Raw genomic sequence first — 17,292 nt, 5'->3', positions numbered from 1 at the left:
CACCGCGTCTCCCTACCTCTTCAAACGCCTCATCTCCCTGTGGTGATCACGCCACGTTGGCGAGGAGATGTTAACTACCTCGCCTGGCATACAGGAATCCAGGAGGGCGATCCTGGATGCGACGGGTGATGTTTGTTCCTGCGGAACTCGTTCCTGCGATGTGGAGGTCTTGCAAGACAGTTTCGAGTCCCAGGATAACGCCCGAGACACCATGGGTTTGTGTCCACACCCGTTTGTTTAGCGAGGGCTGGCCACAGTGGGTCGGGTATGTTAGCTACCTCGCCAGGTATACAGGAGGTCCGTGGGTTAGATCCCCGATCCCGACGAAACCTGCTGCTGTAAAATGTGAGGGTTTGTGTTGTGGCTATAGAGATGTTGACCTCCTCGACAGGTGGCATCGATCTCGACCCTGACGCTTTGCTGAATGTATTTGGAGTCTGCGTCTCTCTTCCCGTGGCGGTCACTTCGTGGATATTTTTTTTCTCCTCCTCCACATTTAGAACCGAGATCATCACGCGTTTCGAGAGTATTTTGACTGCTGCTACGATTTTCACGCGATAAGCCACTTTCGTCGAGTTGCGATGATTTGTGATAGATGGCCAGATCGCTTCTGAAAAAGAAGCTACGATGCTAAACTTGAGCAAAACTTTGTTGAGCTCAAGTTTAGTTAATTTCATTTATCTCCCCCTTAGCTGCGCACCTCCGCTTAGCGAGGTTGGCTACACGCGGACCCATAGACACGCAGATCCATAGAGACCCACAGATTAGCAGGGTTGGCTACGTACGATGCGAAAAAAGTGCAACACACACGCTTGATCTTCTCTTTTATCTTCTCAATCTCCCACCTCTTCCATCTCCTCCCATTCTCTCCCCTCCCCTCTCCTGGCTCATAACACAGTATGTTGTACGATCAGTTTACTGATAGTATGACGACGATGATGAAGATTATGGTGATCATGGTGATCACCACGCTGATGATCATAGTCATCGTGGTGATGATGGCCGCGTTTGGGTTTCTTCTCCCCTAATTCGCCACTCCCCTCATCCTCCTCACCACTCGTCCTCAACACTCATCTCCCCTCTCCTCCTCCCTCCTCACCACTCATCTTCGCTCTCCTCACCACTCCTCCTTCCCCCTCCACCGCCCTCCTCCCCCTCCTCACCACTCATCTCCCCTCTCCCCCTTACTCCTAATCCCTCCTCACCACGCGTCTCTCCCCTGACCCCCCTCCTCCCTTCGCTCTCCTCCTCCTCCCTCTCCCCACCCTCCATCCCCTCCCTCCCTCCTACCCCCAGCGTCTTCCTTTATGAGTCTGCGTCTCTCCCCGTTACTCTCGCATTGAGACCCCGGGAGCTGAAACGAACGTGTGAACGAATCTCTTACGCCTGGTAAGAGATTTACAATCGCACACACACACACACGCACGGATACTTACAGATGCATTCACAGTGCATGCACACTGATACACATACAGATAGATACATACACAATACATGCACACTGATACACATACAGATACATACACAGTACGTGCGCACCGATACACTCACACATACAGATACATACACAATACATGCACACTGATATACATACAGATACATACACAGTACATGCACACTGATACACTCACACATACAGATACATACACAGTACATAGACAGTACATACACACTGATACACGCACACTTACAGATACATACACAGTACATACACACTGATGCACGCACACTTACACATGGATACATATAGATACATACACATACACACGGATACATACACAGTACATACACACATTTTAACACGTAGGCTTTCGCGACCAATATAATCCATAATAACATTTTTGTACGCGATCTAACCCCCCAAAACACTATATTATACACGGATACATACAAATAGACAAAGATCCCCCGTGTAGCTTAACATACTGTTGGGGAAAGTGCTGTTAGCGAGCACCTATGAAGGCCGGAACGGCACACGAGGGGGTGGGTGGCCAGCACCAGGCAGGTCCGCCTTTGTCTCCCCAGTGGCGATGTTTTTATGCACCGTAACTAATTTGAGACTGAGTCGACCTAGGGGAGGCCCAAGACCGGTTCAGATAATCGTCACTGGTGGTGTTGGCCGTGAGTGGGAATCGAACTCGGGTCGCCGGGTTCGTAGGAAAAAATAACGGCGAAGCCCTCGCTCGAGTGGAGTCAGAGCTATTGGGGCAGTGGGGAGCGGTGGCGCAGTGGTTAGCGCGGTGGCACAAACCTCACTTAGACAGGGAGAGAGAGACACACACAGAGAGAGAGACAGAGAGCGAGAGAGACACAGAGCGAGATACAGAGAGAGAGACAGAGAGACAAAGAGTCACACACAAAGAGAGAGGCACAAAAAAAAGAGAGATAAAAACAGAGCGAGAAACACAGAGAGAGAAAGACACAGAGACTTTTTTGACTTTTTAACAACTTTTATTGCTGCCAGCAGCAACAGCACTGGAGGCGATTCCAATATGAAATACACAAAGTCACCAGCAAACAAATAAACAAACGCTATAAATCCACGCGCTGTGCCGCTGAATGCACCGCGCACAACACGAAAGAAAAGTCACGTGGTGGTGGTGGTCATCGCGCACGCCACGGTGACGAGCGAGCGCTTTAGAAGGTGAACACGAGGGTGCCGTCCACGCTGGTACAGAGGGCTTTTCCGGCTCCCCAGCGTTCGAGGAAGACGTGCACATCACCGGCATGTGTGTGGTATGTGTGCTCCAGCCGGAGCCGCGCCTTAAGCAGGCCCCTAAACACTGGAAGCACAGAGCAGCCGTCAGTGTCACCTTCCAGCATATTTTCCCTCGTTCTGTACACCGTCATCTTCGCCTGAGCACAGGCGAAGTTGGCGAGGTCATGGCGCTTGTTAGGCAGGTAAGGCACCCCATATACGAATCTGCTGTTGTAGAAGGACACCCCCAGTTTCCTGAAGATGTAGCGGCGCCACGGTGGCTAGGAGATGTTAACTACTTCGCCCGGTATACAGGAAGGATCGTGGGTTCGATCCCGACCCTGACGATGCCTGCTGCTGTATATTTGGAGCCTGCATCTCTCGCTCTCTCTCCGTGTGGTCGCGTGGATTTCTCTCCGGGTCCTCCGGTTTCCCCCCCTCTGCATTTATAATCGGCATCACCACGCACTTCGAGTGATTTGTCCACTGCTATATATGTCCACGCGATGATGATGATGATGATGAGATCTGCCACTTGGTTAGGCTGTTATCACTTGTGATGGCCAAGTCGCTTCGTCAAAAAGAGGCACGACAGAGCTGAGTGGGGCCATACACCTGGTAACATTTGTTTTTTGATGTAAAGCTTTCGTGACTGCAGGGATTCATATTCTTGGTTATTTCAGTAAAGTCATCACGTAGAAGGGAAATAATAAAATAAAACAAATATAAAACAATAACAATTCTCACGACGTTTCGACTGCAACACAAGCAATCATCATCAAGTGTGAAATCCACAGCAAGAAAATGTAAAAAAAACATCGTGAGAATTTTTAATGTTTTCATATTTTTATTATTTTAATATTTCCCTTCTACGTGACTTTACCGAAAGAACCAAGAATATATATATTTGTTTTTATTCGTTTATTACGAGAGGTTATGATTTTTTCAGCACCGACAGCAAAGGTTAGGACTTCACATTCGGAGATTGGGAAGAAATTAAATTGCCGGTAAGGGGGCAATCTCCCTCTTTAATGTCGCACGGCTGCTGATGTAGATGGCAGAGCCACATTGTCACATTCGGGTGGTCAAGGCAGCAGATAACCGTCATCAGGAGCAAGCGGAGTGAATAACCATGATTACTTCATCAGTCTCTGGGTCTATGCGTTTCTATTGGTCTCTATGAGTCTACGGATCTCTATGGGTCTCTGAGCCTGGGGTGTACATGAGTCTTTGGGTCTGAGTCTCCACAGATTTCTGTGAGTCTCTCTGGGTGCCTACGAGTCTCTGTGGGGTATCTATGAGTCACTATGGGTCTCTGAGTTTCTGTGAGTTTCTATGGGTCTCTTAGTCTCTGTGAGTCTGTAAGTCTTTATGGGTGCCTACGGGTCTCTTTTGGGTATCTATGAGTCACTATGGGTGTCTGAGTTTCTGTGAGTCTCTATGGGTCTATTAGTCTCTGTGAGTCTGTGAGTTTCTATGGGTGCCTATGAGTCTCTGTGGGGTATCTATGAGTCACTATGGGTCTCTGAGTTTCTGTGAGTCTCTATGGGTCTCTTAGTCTCTGTGAGTCTGTAAGTCTTTATGGGTGCCTACGGGTCTCTTTGGGGTATCTATGAGTCACTATGGGTCTCTGAGTTTCTGTGAGTCTCTATGGGTCTCTTAGTCTCTGTGAGTCTGTAAGTCTTTATGAGTGCCTACGGGTCTCTGTGGGGTATCTATGAGTCACTATGGGTCTCTGAGTTTCTGTGAGTCTGTGAGTCTTTATGGGTCTTCTGAGACTCTTTGAGTCTCTATGGATCTCTGAGTCTCTATGGGTCTCTATGGGTCTCTGAATCTCTGTTGGTCTCTATGAATCTCTGAGTATCTGTGGGTTTCTATGGGTGACTGAGTCTCTGTGGATCTCTATCAGTTTGGATCTCTATGGGTCTCTATGAGTCTCTTCTTCTTATCGTATGGTTGATATCGATGGCAGAAACAGCAACTACCATTTCACATTCAGGTGGTCAAGACACCAGACAACTACGTCAGGAGCAGTAGCAGAGTAGTGAATCATCATCATAATCGCTGTGATGTCTCCTGCTTTGTATTTGTGGATCGGGGCATTGCGTTGCTACACCTCGTACTACAATCTCTCGTTCGTGATGACCACAGTCACACCACTACTGCCCCAGAGTTGTTTAATGTTCCATTTGTGCATCGGGGTATCATCCACACCATCATCTGCTGCTGCTACTGCTGCTGCCATGGTTTATGCCGGTATGCAAATTATGCCGGTTTAGACGTGTACCATGAGCATCTTGGTGGAAGATCAAAACTTCCAGGTGTCAGGGATGTTTCACAACAAGATGGTGTTTGTGTGTGCCCACTACCTAAGTGGAAGAATGGAGGCGCATCTTTATAGATGACCCAATGATGGTCAGTGGACAGATCAGCTAACCGGGAGGATCTGGTATCATGGACATGGACCCCGCATCCACTCTTTCGTTCGGCTATGTAGTCCAGCAGATGTTGGTGCTTGGATCCGGTGCGTATCCATGATGTTGTGTGGTATGCGCCGATGCCGGAACACGGTGGTTACATAAAGACCCACAGACTCACACAGAGACGCACAGACTCACGCAGAGACCCACAGACTCACACAGAGACCCACCGGCTCACACAGACACCCACAGACTCACACAGAGACCCACAGACTCACGCAGAGACCTACAGACTCACAAAGGAACTCGCAGACTCACAGAGAAACCCACAGACTCAGACAGAGACCCACAGACTCACACAGAGACCCACCGACTCACAAAGAGACTCCCAGACTCACATATACACCCACAGACTCAGAGACCCACAGACTCAGAGACCCACAAACTCACACCGAGAACCGCAGACTCATCAAGGACACGCCCCTCGCAGCCGCCAAATGCTGCCGTTGCAGCTGCATGAGCCACAGTCCTAAACCTCGCCCATTTCTCCTCTGCATCAGAAGGAGGGGGCACGATGATAACCCCAGCTGCAAGCGATGTTGAAATTTCTGCTTGCAACTATCCTCAGCTAGCTGAAACCAGGCCCCTTTGGGTTTGAATAGGGTCCTAGATGGACACCCAAAACCCGAGTAGATTAATTGTAGGCGTATCTTAGAGATGACAAGTCGATGGTCAGTGAGCAGATCAGCTCCACAGGAAGTCCTGGTGTCAAGGACATGGGCCCATATCAGCTGGTCCATAATTATATAGTCTAGCAGATGTCCTTGCTTGGAACCAGCGTGCAGCCATGATGTGTGGATGCGCGAATGCCAGAACAGCGTGTTCATAATTACAAGCCCATGGACTGCACATACGTCTAGCAGCCTCCTTCCATTATTATTTGGCTGATCTGGCCCATGCCTTCCATAACTCCAACCCTGGTGTCTGCGTCATAATCCAATCGGGTATTAAAATCACACACAGAGACCCACAGACACGTAGACCCATAGAGACCCACAGAGACCGATATTTTAGCAAGGTTTGGCTACGCACGGTGTCAACGAAATTCAAGGTACATGCATACACATGTGTGGGATCATCATGTAATCCAAGAGGCTAATCGTGAATGTGACGTGTGTTTGTTTTGCCGGATTAATTTGGTGCACTACTTGCTGCAATGCAGGTCTTGCAATACAGCTCTGGCAGTCCACCAGCATTGGTGCAAGCAAAGGCGGCTGGCTCTGCTGCAAATGAACACTGAATGTCGAAACCTGACCCTTGCCTATAAACATCTGGGCAGTTCACCAGCCTCTGTTCAAGCAGAGCCCGGCTCTGCTTGCTGATGAGACACTGACTGTGAAACCCACTCCTTGCAATTGAGATTCATCGTCTCTATTGAGTGACGTCCATTGAGATTTACTTTCTCTTCATCGACTGAATATACCTTGGAATTCACCAAAGCGAGAGACACCCAGACCCAGGGCTCAAACCGTGACCACCAGAATGGCAGTGGTTCCTGGCTCAATTCAATGATATGATATCAGCCACTGAATACTAAAATGAGCAGCTATTGGGTGCCACGGTGGATAGGATATGTTATCTGCTGCCTCGCCTGATATGCAGGAGGTACTGGGTTCGATCCCGACCCTGACGCCTGCTGCTGCTGTATATTTAAATCTGAACTATGGACTAAACGAGTTTCATATTAGCCAGGCACAGGCCAACTCCGTGTGGATTTTTCTCCTCCACATTTACAATGAACTTCACGCGTTTATGGTAATTTGGACTGCTGCTATAAAATGTTCCACACGGTGATGATGGTATCAGACACTTGGTTGAGATGCAATTATTTGTGATGGCCAGGTCGCTTGTCTGAAAAAAAGAGCGACACAGCGGCTCAGTGTGGGGCCTTACCCTGGTAAATTGTAAACAATGTCAAGTTGTAGTTTTATTTATTTAATTGTTTAAGTGATGTACTTGCCTTTCCTATAGTTTTACTCCTATTAGTGTTTTCTTTTTGGCGCCACGCGACCACCACGGGGAGAGAGAGAGGCACGGCAAACTCCAAATATACAGCAGCAGGCGTCAGGGTCGGGATCAAATCCACGACCTCCTGTACACCAGGCGAGGAAGTTAACATCTCCTAGCCACCCACTCACCCATTCACTCACCCACTCACTCAAACACCTTCTAACATTCACTCACTCACTCACTCACCCACTCACTCAAACACCGTCAAACACTCACACATTCACTCACCCACTCACTCAAACATCGTATAACATTCACTCACTCACTCACCCACTCACTCAAACATCGTATAACACTCATCCACTCACTCATTCACTCACCCACTCACTCAAACACCGTCTAACACTCACCCACTCACTCAACCACCCAAAGACAAAGATCCCCCGTGTAGCCTTAACAGACTGTAGGGGCAAGTGTTGTTAGCGAGCATCTATGAAGGCCGACACGGCACAAGAAGGGTGGGTGGCCAGCACCACGCCCGGCCGCCTTTGTCTCCCTAGCTGCAATGTTTAATACGCACCGCTCCACCGGGTACTCATTTGAGGCTGAGTCGACCTAGGGGAGGAGGCCCAGCACGGGTTCAGATAATCGCTATCACTGAGAATCGAGCACAGGTCCTCGGTGTTAAGACACTTATTTTTTTTAACACAGAGCTCTCCACTGAGATTGCTTCTAACAGTTACTCAACCACAGCGGCTCAAGACCGAAACCCAGCCCAGGACATTGCATCATCAAACAAAATCGTATATTTTTTTATTTTTTAAAAACGTCGTTTGGGTGCAATTAAAAGTTACGCGAATACAACTTTCGCTATTTTTTCGTGTAATTTTTTTTTCAACTCTCACGTCGGATGAGTCGACAGCGACCCTCTCTGTGTGCGAGTCCGCGTGGGGAGCGGTGGCGCAGCGGTTAGCGCTCCACAGCGCTACAGACACCGCTAACCCGAGTTCCATTCCCGCTCACGGCCACCAACACCGGTAGTGACGATTATCTGAACCGGTCCTGGGTCTACCCCTCAGTCGACTCAGCCTCAAATGTGTTTACCTGGTGATTGAGGTGTGCAGTGAACATCGATACTGGGAAGACAAAGGCGGCCGAGCGTAGTGCTGGCCACCGACCCCATAGTGTGCTGTTCCGGCGTCTTCATAGACGCTGCTACTCGCTCCTGACAGCACTTTCCACAACAGGATGGTTGAGGCTTAACGAGGGAGTTTTGTCTTTCTTTTGTGTATGTGAGTGGGAATTCATGGATTTAAGGGTGTCTGTATGAGTATATGGGTCTCTGTGCGAGTTTGTGAGTCTCTGTGCGAGTTTTGGGGTTCTTTGTGCTAGTTTGTGTGTCTCTGTTTGAGTCTGTGGGTCTCTGTTTGAGTCTGTGGGTGTGTGTGTGTGTGAGTCTGTGGGTGTGTGTGTGAGTCTGTGGGTGTCTGCGTGAGTATGTGGGTCTGTGTGTGAGTCTGTGTGTCTCTCTGTGAGTCTGTGTGTCTCTGTGTGAGTCTGTGGGTGTGTGTGAGTCTGTGTCTCTGTGTGAGTCTGTAGCTGGTCTGTGTGAGTCTGTATGTCTCTGTGTAAGTCTGTGGGTCTCTGTGCCAGTCTGTGGATATTTGGGTTTTTTGATCTTCTGTGGATGTGTCAGTTAACTCGCCAGTTTTCACTTGACGAATAATTTCCCCTCTCTTTCATGAAACGCTGAAAAAAAAGTTAAAAAAGTTTTTTCAACCAAAGCGAGTAGGAAAAAAATAAATATCGCGTGGATTATGAAACGTGGGTTTTTTTCTCGAATGGTGGTTCGGAGACGTTAACGCCCTCGCTTGGTATGCAGGACGTCGTGGGTTCGATCCCGACCGTTACGTTGCCTGCTGCTGTATATTTGGAGTCTGCGTCTCTCTCATCATAATCACGGTGGCTAGGAGATGTTAACTACCTCGCCTGGTATGCAGGAGGTAGTGGGTTCGATCCCGACCCTGACGCATGCCTGCTGCTGCCGTATATTTGGAGTTTGCGTCTTTCTCTCTCTCTCTCTCTCCGTGGTCGCGTGTATTTTTCTCTGGATCCTCCGGTTTTTCTTTCCACATTTGGCTGCTGCTCTACATTTCCACATGATGATGATGATGATAATTGATAATTGTTTTTTTACCCTTTTATCTGGCAACAAAACTGACACCTTTTTTTACGAGGAGTCATGTTTGCATAGACCACAATACCTGCAGTCATAATGCAAACAAAAAACATAACTCTGATAATGTATGCATTGTCCTTGAAGTTGATTGGTCCACACCCGAGACAGCTTTCCTTAGAGCCTAGTCTCACATGGGTTGGACCAGATGACGCCAAAAGGCGCACAACTCAAAGACAATACACCATCAGAGTATGCAAATGAGGTACCAATGGTGATGATGATATCCACTTCGTTGAGCAGCTGCTATAATTTGTGATGCCCAGGGTCGCTTCTGAAAGAGAGCTCCGTAGCTCAGTGGGGCCTTACCTGGTGAAATTAAAAAAAACGTATTTTTTAAACATGCTTTTATGAAATGTACGAGTAATGGCAGAACTCCACAACTCCAGGAAGTGGCCACAAAGCTTGCCATAACGTAAGGGGCCGTGGTGATTTCAGCCAGCGTCAGTTGAGCGTGGACAGTTAGACCCAAACGGAAACATAACATATAAGAAATAATGAAAAATATTTTTTCGATTTTTTTTATAGAATTTGGTATTGTCATCAGTATGACATAAGTATACCAAGTTTGCAGTCGATACCACATTGGGAAGTGGGTTAAAATCGAGTTACAAGATTTGAGGATACGACAACAACAAAGCGCGTAATAAAATCGTTTTATTTCATAGTTTCTTGTTTAGTTTAATAAACCCTGGGGAGTGGGCCCGCCGCTTTTTTCTCAGACAGACAGAAACACCTCCTCCGTCTGCCAAGGAAGTGTCTGGGGAGGTCTGGACCGCGTACACAAATGCAGCCAAAAGCAGCTGCATGAGTCACAGTCCTGGACCTCACTCATTTCGCCTCGACATTAGGAAGAGGGGGGGAGAGTGGGAGGGGCAGACGATGCCAAACCCCAGCTGCAAGCGATGGTTACAAATTCTCGCTTGCAACTTTGGTCAGCAAAAACCGAGGAGACCATGCTGTCATGAGTTTCAATGGGGGTCTTAGATCAATGGTGGTTCTCGTGGGTGATTTATAAATGTGTGAAATTATATTATACATGAAAGCCATGACCTACTACACTAATATATACTACACTACATACTACACTACTTTATACACTATACACTACATACTACACTACTTTACACTACACTATACACTACACTTTACTATACACTACATACTACACTACTTTATACTACACTATACACTATACACTACACTATACACTACACTATACACTACACGCTATTATATACTACACTACTTTACACTACACTATACACTACACTTTACACTACACTTTACACTATTATATAATACACTATACACTACACTACTATACACTACACCACTATACACTACACCACTATACACTAAATATACACTACACTATACACTACACTATACACTACACTACACTATACACTTTACACTATTATACACTACTATATATTACGCTATAATAATAAATAATTTACACTTGTAAAGGGCGTTTCACCCAGAGTTTGCAAGGCGCTGCACACAGCTAAAGCAAGCAAGTACATAACTCACGCAATCTAGATTTGAAGTTTTCGTGACTGCAGGGATCCATACTCTCTGGTTATTTCGGTAAAGTCACGTAGGTATAAAAGTAAAGAAATAATTAATTAAATCTCGACGTTTCGATCGCAACACAAGCAAGCATCATCAGGTGGGAAAACCACAGCAATTTTTTTTTTTTTTGCTGAATAATAATATAAGCACGCAGGCTCATTATTTGACCACGGATACAAATACCCCCCCCCACCACCACACACACAATCCAAAAACGCATAACGACATTAACAAGGAGAAAAGGCCTTTAAGAAAACAACTATCTTAAGATGGGATTTAAATCATTTAGAGACTCGGCAGATCGAATATCGACCAGGGAGAGTAAATTCCACAGCTTGGGAGCCTCACGGGAAGAGGCTCCCCCGGGTCACCCGCTGAACGGAGGTGCGACCTCGGCTCAAACAATAGTAGCCCACACTCAGACGACTGAAGAACTCGCGTTGGGACATACGGCTGGAGGAGGTCACGAATGTAAGAGGGGGAGGCATTGTTGAGGGTCTTGTAAGTGAGAAGAAGGAACTTGAACTCCACTTGGAACCTGACCGGTAACCAATGGACAGAGTCAAGTACGGAGTAATGTGGCTCAGCAATTTGTTGTTCGTGTAAGAACTCTGGAAGCTGCAGTCTGCACATGTTTACTAGCTTGAGAGGGATGCCAGCTAATAATGATAGTGCAAAAGTCGATGCGTGTAAACACAAGCGCGTGAACCAGCTTCTTAAGGTCCGATAAAGAGAGAATGGGGTGCAATCTGGATATATTTCTGAGGTGAAAGAAGGCAGCCTTGATGCCCTTGTTGGTGTGCACTTTGAAGGTTAGTGAGGGATCAAGGACAACACCAAAGTTGCAAACTGTCTGAGCAGCACCGACATTGTGGCCATGAAATACCGCACTGACCGAGCCAGCCTTAGACAATTTATGACAGAGCCCAACAAGCAGCGTTTAACTTTAAACTGAAGAAAGTTAGACTGCATCCAAGCCTTAATGGTCACAAGAGAAGATAGCACACTAGATGCTGCTGCTGCATTGAGGTAGGATTCAACATTAGTGTAATGTTAAGTGTCACCAGCGTAACAATGAAACAAAGTCCAAGTTGATGTATGATATGGCCAAGCGGGGCCAAGTATATGCAGAATAAAAGTTGGCCAAGGACTGAACCCTGGAGGACACTGCAAGGAACAGAACATGTGTCTCAAGTTATCCCTCCCAGGCTGTCAAACTGTTTATGCTCAGATAGATAGGAAATAAAGCAGTGCAAAGCAGTGCCAGAAAGCCCCATACAGCCTTCCAAACGCTCGAGGAAAATGCAATGATCAATGGTGTCAAAGGCAGCACTCAGGCCCAAAAGGACAAGAATGCTAGGCCTTCCTGCATCAGCAGCAGCCAGCAAGTCATTGACAACCCTAATCAGAGCCGTTTCCGCGCTGTGGTTGGACCTAAAACCGGACTGAAAAAGATCAAACGATCATTTACAAGCAAATAATGATTTAAAGCTTTCGTGACTGCAGGGATTCATCTTCTTGGTTCTTTCGGTAAAGTCATGACGGACCTGGTTTTCACCTGAGGACGGCTGCTTGCGTTGTGGCCGAAACGTCGTGAGAATTATTTTATTATGTTTTATTTTTATTATTTTATTACTTCCCTTCTACGTGACTTTACCGAAAGAACCAAGAAGATGAAGCAAATAATGTTTAAGCTGTAAGGCTACTGAAAGCTCAAGGATCTTGGTGAGATCTATCAGGTAGGAAATTGAACGATAATTACTGAGGAGTTCTTCATCGAGGCCAGCTTTCTTGAGTACCAGAATGACCGCGGCACATTTAAAAAGAGAAGGGACAGTACCAGATTAGAGTGAGTTCTTTATGAACATTGTTAATAAAGACTGCAAGAGATGGAAAATGTGCATGAATACATTTAGAAGCAAAAGTATCAAGAGGAAAATAGGTTCGTTTGGAACTCGCAATCAATAAAGCAACATCTGATTGTGTGAGCTCGGAGAATACAGAGAAATCAGATATCAGCAGTGGTGCTGGAACAGTGGGCAGATTGGTAGGAAGAGGGAGATTTAATGGAAAGGCGAATTGTGTTGATTTTGTTAAACAAAAACGTATTGAAGGAACTGGTCAGCATTTGCTTTTATACAATAGTATGAGACTCACAGGATGACTGAAGGAGGCTATGAAAGGTAGAAAAATGTATTCTAGGGTTATTCCAGGCATTCGCTAGAGTAGCAGAAAGATAGCTGATGCTAACGTGGTCGAGTGCCTTTCTTTAAATTGGTACTTTAAGATTTGCGAGTGCATGGAAAGATCAGATTTTCTCCAAGATCGCTCTGCCTCGTGGACAGTTCCCTTCAGTGCATGGAACTCGTCGTTATACCAGGGTGAAGATTTCACTACCGAGATCCAGCGTGATTTCAGCAGGGACACATCATCCAATATACTGGTGAATATAATAATAGTTCTTATCCTTTCTGACACTAAAACAGGTGTTAAGATCTTCTTGGTTCTTTCGGTAAAGTCACGTAGAAGGGAAGTAATAAAATAATAAAAATAAAACATAATCAAATAATTCTCACGACGTTTCGGCCACAACGCAAGCAGCCGTCCTCAGGTAAAGACCAGGTCTGTCGGGGAGACAGCGTCTGAATGAAACAACCACCACGCTTGGAGCGTATATTTAAGCTGGGTTGGAAGGGGGGAAGGGCGCCTTGACAAAATAATTTGCATATCAAGAGGAATTTAGCATATTTATGGGAAATGCAGGTATGTGATTAGTACTACTTATGCCCGTGCATTATACAGGATTAGCAGCATCAAAGGGAGGGGATAGGGGTAGCATTATACACTACTGCAGTAGAACACAGCACCGTAGCACGAGAAGGTTTAGCTACAGCCAAGGCGAGCCGGACGCAAGCTGCAGCGGGCCGAACGCGTACACAAAGGTGAACCAGGCACACGCCACAGCCGGGCAGGTCACGAGCCGGGGCAGGGCAGGTGCAAGGGGAGAACACAGCATCACCGCCGCAGGCAGAGGCGAGCGAGGTCCAGAACCAGGAGCCAACGGAATGGGGGATATCTGTGAGTTGCAAGAGTCCAGACTGCCCGAGGCAGCAGCAGCAAGGGAAGGGCCACGGCAGAGGAGAGACTTTCACCAGGAAATATACTCAACATATCACGGATAATTGAAAACGAACACCAATCGCATGTGGTATTGATAAAAACATGAAAACGATCAAAGTAAAAAAACGAGATACACAAAGCAGCAGAGCAAGAGCAGCAAAGCGTCTGCCACTACGATACACTACACTATACACTACACTACTATACATTACACTACTATACACTACTATACACTACACTATACACTAGTATACAATACACTACACTATACACTACACTACTATACACTACACTACTATACACTATTATACACTATTATACAATACACTAAACAATACACTATTATACACTACACTACTATACGCTACACTATACACTACACTACTCTACACTATACACTACATACTACATTACTATACATGATTATACACTACACTACTATACCCCATTATACACTACACTGTAAACTACACGATTATGCAATGCACTACTATACACTACACTGCACACTACACTATACACTATTATACAATTCACTACACTATACACTACACTCTACACTCCACTATACACAACACACTCTACACTACACTATACACTACACTATTATACAATTGTCTAAACTATACACTATTATACAATACACTGCCCTATACACTACACTATTATACAATATACTACACTATACACTATTATACAATACACTACCCGATACACTACACTATTATACAATATACTACACTATACACTATTATACAATACACTGCCCTATACACTACCCTACAGCAGTGGTTCTCAACCGGTGGTACACGGACCCCTGGGTGATACACGTGGCAATATCCCACGGGGGTGTATGTACGTAAGGTGATTTATAAACGCGTGCGAAATTATATCATAACATGAGAGTCATTGGTGAATAATCCCGTTGTGTGTATGATGAATCTGCCAGTCTAAAATCACTACGATCAAAATTTAAATCTGGCACGCTGAGCTAGAACGATATATCAAAGATACTTTTCTTCTTCTTGGTTCTTTCGGTAAAGTCACGTAGAAGGGAAGTAATAAAATAATAAAAATAAAACATAATAATAAAATAAAATAATATATTTTATTTTATTAATAAAATAATATATTTTATTTTATAATATTTTATTAATAAAATAATATATTTTATTATGTTTTATTTTTATTATTTTATTACTTCCCTTCTACGTGACTTTACCGAAAGAACCAAGAAGATGAATCCCTGCAGTCACGAAAGCTTTAAATCGAAAGATACTTTTCTAAACTCATCAATCGTCAAACAATGCTGCGAGCTTCCTAGAGTAGAAGCAGCCGGGGCCGGACAAATAATTACATCACACGCAGAGCGGCACCGTTCAATTCAGTTTTTTTGCAATCGCTTGCAGTTACTTAGCCAAGTTAGGATATAACTTCACGTAACAAAAGGACAATTTGTTTAAAATATCGAGGTTCATTATTCGTAACATTTCTTTCCCAGGACCATGCTTGAGGGCTATCCAGGTAACATGGGGGGAGGGGGGTAATGGCTCGGTTGAGACAACATCCAACAAGGAGGGGGTAACATAGCAGCCAACACGAGGATGAGAACCGCTGGTCTACAGTGTCAAGGTGAAGGTAATGTACTTCTCAGATGAGCGTTGAGGCTTCGGTAAAGTAAAACAAAAAACTTGCGTGAAAATTAAGAATAGGTTGTATTTACCCTTTCTGGCTATCCAACAGGTGGTGTGTTAAGGTGTTCAAACACTAAATAGATCCATAATAAAGTTTTTGGGTTAGATGGCGTAAATATAAATGTGTCGTTATACCCGGCCACCACCCGACACAGCCAATTAGTAAGGTTTGTCACGTTAACAGAACCTGCAAATTCGTTACTAGTACAGCACACCGGTGTGTTGGAAAGTAAACCCACGACAACATTTACAATTCGAGTACGACGTTTCGCCAGTAATTACAACAAGCATCATCAGGCGCCCAACTCTAGCTGTTCACAGGCTTACACTAACCCACAAATTCAGCCGGGGACCCACCGACTCACACAGAGACCCACAGACTCACACAGACACCCACGAACTCACACAAACACCCACAGACTCACACAGACACCCACAGACTCACACAGACACCCAGAGACTCACACAGAGACATACAGATTCACACAGACTCACACAGACACCCACAGACTCACACAGACACCCACAGACTCACACAGAGACCCACAAGACTTACACAGAGACCCACAGGCGCATACAGACACCCACAGGCTCACACAGACACCCACAGACTCACACAGAGACATACAGATTCACACAGATTCACACAGACATCCACAGGCTCACACAGACACCCACAAGACTTACACAGAGACCCACAGACGCACACATATGACCACAGGCTGATATGAGCGGGAGACTTCCCCTGCTACGTAACTGACCCAGTTTATTAAGTTACTTTTTTGCATACTCAACAAATTCCATAATATATTAAAATACGTATTTATAAATATATTATTTGCACATCTCGCTGTTGATTCTGGCCAGGCTTTCGAATCCATCATTTTTTTATTATTACTTTTATTATTATTACGACTTCACTCGGGGAGGAAAATTCCATTTGCGAGTGGAAGAGAAAAAAAAACACAAAAAAAGGAATTCGCCAACTCTGAACGTGGCGAGTATCAGAGCCAGAACGGCGAAGCCCTCGTTCGAGTGAAGTCGAAACTGTTGGGGCAGTGGGGAGCGGTGGCGCAGTGGTTAGCGCAGTGGCACGAACCTCACTTAGACAGGGAGAGACACACAGAGAGAGAGAGACGCAGAAAGAGACACAGAGATAGAGACCGAGCAAGATACACAAAAGAGGGAGAGAGAGACAGAGAGACAGAGACTTTTGACTTTTAAGCAACTTTTATTGCCGCCAGCAGCAACAGCACTGGAGGCGATTTCGATATGAAATACACAGTCACCAGCAAACAAATGAAAATAAACGCTACAAATCCACGCGCTGTGGCGCTAAAAGCACCGCGCACAACACGAAAGAAAAGTCACGTGGTTGTGGTGGTCATCGCGCACGCCACGGTGACGAGTGCTTCAGAAGGTGAACACGAGGGTGCCGTGCACGCTGGTACAGAGGGCTTGTCCGGCCCCCCAGCGTTCGATGAAGACGTGCACATCACCGGCACGTGTGTGGTACGCGTGCTCCAGCCGGAGCCG

At 45.9% G+C, this 17,292-nt stretch overlaps 1 protein-coding gene across 1 annotated transcript in view; it reads left to right on the top strand.

Moving 5' to 3' along the window:
* The first annotated feature begins 1,310 nt into the window (after nucleotides 1-1,310).
* The window catches only part of LOC133359396 (SPARC-like), a 30,124-nt gene continuing 14,142 nt past the window's right edge, over nucleotides 1,311-17,292 (top strand). The window contains exon 1 of the mRNA XM_061577803.1: nucleotides 1,311-1,389. The gene's annotated coding sequence lies outside the window, so the exon portion shown is untranslated. The remainder of the gene's footprint in view (nucleotides 1,390-17,292) is intronic.

Source organism: Lethenteron reissneri, chromosome 65 (assembly GCF_015708825.2).
Source record: "Lethenteron reissneri isolate LAM-NWPU_2019-01 chromosome 65, ASM1570882v1, whole genome shotgun sequence".
NCBI lineage: Eukaryota > Metazoa > Chordata > Hyperoartia > Petromyzontiformes > Petromyzontidae > Lethenteron > Lethenteron reissneri.
This window is presented reverse-complemented; position numbering and strand designations above follow the sequence as displayed.